This window comes from Bactrocera oleae, chromosome 3 (genome assembly GCF_042242935.1).
Source record: "Bactrocera oleae isolate idBacOlea1 chromosome 3, idBacOlea1, whole genome shotgun sequence".
NCBI lineage: Eukaryota > Metazoa > Arthropoda > Insecta > Diptera > Tephritidae > Bactrocera > Bactrocera oleae.
The window spans coordinates 1,972,383-1,976,651 of record NC_091537.1 but is presented as its reverse complement, the minus strand read 5'-3'; the positions used below and the strand labels follow the sequence as shown (position 1 = coordinate 1,976,651).

Here is a 4,269-nt window from a genome sequence, read left to right as displayed (position 1 = left end):
TTTGTTGCTGTCCAAACTAATTTGTGGTTACGAGCGCGCTGCACTTTGGCTTTGCATTATCCTGGACAAGTTGTTTTCTCTTTTGCTTGTATTCCAAACAGACTGCAGCTATTATTGTTATTCGTGTTGTTGTTGTGCTGCAATTACGCCATCACAATTACCTGCAGAGAAGTACAAGGTTCGTTTGGAAAACGTTCGGAGCGAATTTATATGTGCAAAAGCAAATACAATCTGAGCAAACTGAAAAAGCGAAAAAGCGAAAAAGTCAGCAACGTCTGACAACTTTAACGCACACACCCACAGCTAGACGTTTACTTAGTGAGTGAGACAGTCGCCCACACGAACATTCGTATTTTCGCTTATATTTTCTTTATTTTTTATTTTTTTGTGCCATTAATAAAGCCAGGTGAACGAGTGGCTAGCTAAACAACCGCTTATGCTATGGCGAAGAGCGTGTGATCTTCTGTGTGTTGTGATTTCCCATTTCGCTTTGCACTTTACCTGACGCTGATACAACAGAGAACTGTGTGCATAGCTATGTTTGTGTGTGCCCTTACAATTAACCGAAGTTATTTTATTGCAGCTTTGGCTCTGCTGCAAATTAATTGAAAAATCATTAAACGCTCTTAGAAAATGCCAGCTGCTGGTTAAAATATTTGTTTTAATTATTGTGTATAGAAAGTGCACTTTTGAACTCTCTGTGACTGCCATTTGGAGTTTTCCGCGCATGTGCGAAACGAGTTTGTCGATTTGAGCTTAAGCTTTAGTTTTTATAATTAAAGCGTGAGTGTTTACTACACTTTAGTGAAGTTTTACTGAGAAATCACGAAGTTTTATGAGAAATCAATGAGAATAATAAATGTTAACAGCTTTAAATTATATTATATTACAATATTAGCTGGGTTAAAAAAGCTTCCGAGTCACTGCCTAAGACTGCATTGATTTCATATATACTGAACTGTATTTATGTACGTCTAATATTTTGTATTTGACTTTTTGCTTTGCATGCATTTTTGCCTTAAACTTAATTTCCCATGCAAACATTTTCTCGCTTTTCCCAGCCTATTTCAAGCGTAATGTGCAGAGACATTAGACTTAAGCGCCAAACTCGCCGTCATTACACTAAACATTATCGCCGACTTTGTCATCGATTTGATGTCAAACGAGCGCGACCGTGAAATGACTGTCATATTTAAACGTAAAATTGCCACTTAAAAGTGGCGGCGTAATGGTCACTTGGCGCGATAAGAGAGCACACATGCAACGCACACAGCGACAAGCGGCGAACAGCAACACAGTGCAGTTATACGAGCAATAGCTGTGATTTTACCGCTAACTAAACTGTCTGTGACCAGAAAGCCGTCAGCCGCTAACCGCTCTCTTTCTCCCATATATACGCACGCATACGTGGTGCTTTGCGTTGCAACGGTAGTTGGTCTTGTGTAGAAAACTCTTGCCACAGTATCTCATTGGCTAATAAAAGACAAACAAAGTAAATGCTAAGCGTGTAATAAACTACATAGCCACATTTACACTCCCAAGTGCTTTGGTTTGAATTAATGGGTTATTTCTGCATCGTATAACTGTAAATGAGCGTTGCTTTTACCAGCGGTTACAATATTACATATAATTGTTTTGACGTTTTAATTCTCCAACAATGACATTGCAATTCAACCATATTTATTTGTATAATTTTCTTTTTTGTTTTCAAACTAAAGCCGCAGTCTAAAAAGTGAATATAAAATTCGATTCTACAATGATTTCCATATAGTTAAAACTTTTATAAATAGTATTTGCTTCAACTTTCTGACTAAATTCGTAAACTAAATTGGACATTTCTATATGAATTTTGATTTCTCACTTCTTCTCAGCTTGTTTCTAAAATATGAAATGGCGTTTTTAAAATAAAAATAAAAATGCTAGAAACAACCAACAACCAAATAACCCAGTGCGCGGCGTACTAATTTGTTTGGCTTCTTTTAGAGAATAAATTAGATATGGCAATCGAAAACAGTTTGCTTTGCCATGCAGATCATTAATCATTTGAAAGCGAGGCAATCGGACAACTGTACAGCACGCACACAGCTGGAGTTGTGGCTTAGTGCTTACAAAGCGCGTAACAACGCACACACACACATACACACCTGCATACTTATTCCAGCATTCTGCAGCTTAGAACGGCGCATTTGATGAGCCACTAAAGTGAACCAACCAAAATGGCCAGGCAAAGTGTATGACCAAAGCGGCTAAAATGGGCAGCTGGGCTTATAAGGTTAAACGCTTATTAGATCAGACCATTTAGGTGGTGTACAAAGCGGCAGCACGTCCCTGTACTCTAACGGTTAAATGCTAGAAAGTACGTTTCGTAATAGAAATGGCATGAAAATGGTGTGCTTTTGAAGAAAGTTGTGGCGAACTTTGGAATTGAATATGTTTGTGTGTGTGTGTGTATAGGTATATGTGCGAACACGTACTTTATCTCAGAGATAAATATCTAAAGTATACATTTCTATACGTGTTTATGTTTCTTATCTTATTTCATTTTTCCCCACTTGACTCATTGAATTTGCTTTTAAATCAACTTTGCAACGGTATTTTTCATTTGCAATATTATACGTATTTCGTACGTATTTTCTTCTCTTTTGACGCGTTGACTTTCATTCAAATTGCTTTGCAATTATCAGCAACACATATTTGCTTTTAAATTGCACTTGGCATTTGGTGGAGATAAGAGAAATAGGTAGAAACACGCTGAAAACGGTGCACATAATTAAAACTGTATTTTAATGACATATTTGACAGATTGCAAAATTGTCAGAATTGTCAGAATTGTCAGAATTGTTTTAAAAGATTGGCGATGTGATTGTGGCAACGCAAATGCCAGCAAAATGCTTACAGTGTACTAGAAAAGCAGCGCTCCGCAGCAAAATGAAAATTTAAATTTCACTTTGTATAATCAGTTCGCTTTTTATCCGCTCCACCGACTGGACTATCACTTTTGTCTGTTTCTCCATACATTTGTCTAGTGCTCACCAACACAAGCGCAAATATTGTATATTAAAGTGTGTTTTTTGCTTTTGTGCGACTTTTCCTCCTCATTTATTATTTCCATTGCATGCGATTTAAATGAGAAAAATCTAAAATTACATTAAATTACCGGATGTAATTGTGGTGGTCGTGTCAGTCGAATGTGAACTAAGCAAACCAAAGTGACCAACACAAACAGTGTATGTATGTGTCTAGTGTTATTTTTTCATTTACTTTTTGCTTTGTTATTTCGATTTCTATGTTGTTGTAATGGTTTTTTTTACTGCCAGCTACCTATTGTTGGCCTGTTGCTGTGCTGTGACGGATGCTTGATGAATCATTTCAGAAACCAGTTTATTTGTGCGCACCACCGGCGGTGAGTGGTGCGGCGTAGAGGCAAGGCGATATATATTTACCTATATAGATATGTATAATATCTGTATACCATATATCTATGTGTGTCTACGTAAAATGTACATTTACTTGTCGTTGTACAGATAAGAGTGTGGAAAATATTACAAAAATAAATATGCACACTGTTTACTTAACAGAAATATTAATTTTTTTTCATACATATGAACACGGCCTTTTTATTCGAAAGTGCTGTATTTTGTATCGGGTTACTATTTAGGAATCTCTCTACCAATTATAACTCGCTCTGTCGGCATACTAAAGTTTTTATTCCAGAAAATATCATATTCACTACAAAAATGAGGAAATATACATTTTGTAATTTGCTCGGCTTAAATTTTTACTTTTACGTTTTTATCCATATATATTATATATTTTAGAAAAATTAATGCATGTCAACATTTCAAAAAAACTACTTAACGAAAAATCTCATAAAGACAAAGAGCTTTCACCAAGCCAGACAAAAAACAAATGTCGACATATTGTTAACAAAAACTTGGTAGAGTATTAGTAAAAAATTCAAAAATTACAAAATAAACACACACATTGTAAGAACAAGAGTTGTAGTGGTGTATCACCGATCCAAATATTACCAGAAATACAGCTAATAAGCTAGAGAATAAGTAGGTATATTTGTATATTTTTATGTATATATTTTTACCTTTGCTATTTACCAATGGTTATTTATTCGTTTGAATGTTTTTGATTTATTGCTCTGTTGCCACTTTCTCTTTTATTCTCACTCATCGCTGACGGCAAATTACGATTAATTATTTTGACTTCATTTGTGGCGCAAATTATTGGTTAAAAAAACGTTTTAATGAAACCGCA

At 35.5% G+C, this 4,269-nt stretch overlaps 1 long non-coding RNA gene across 1 annotated transcript; it reads left to right on the top strand.

Moving 5' to 3' along the window:
- Positions 1–2,660: 2,660 nt before the first annotated feature.
- Positions 2,661–3,581, top strand: LOC138856169 (uncharacterized). Its single transcript, XR_011395228.1, has 2 exons — positions 2,661–3,231; positions 3,318–3,581. It is a non-coding gene; the product is annotated as an uncharacterized lncRNA (long non-coding RNA).
- The last annotated feature ends 688 nt before the right edge of the window (positions 3,582–4,269 follow it).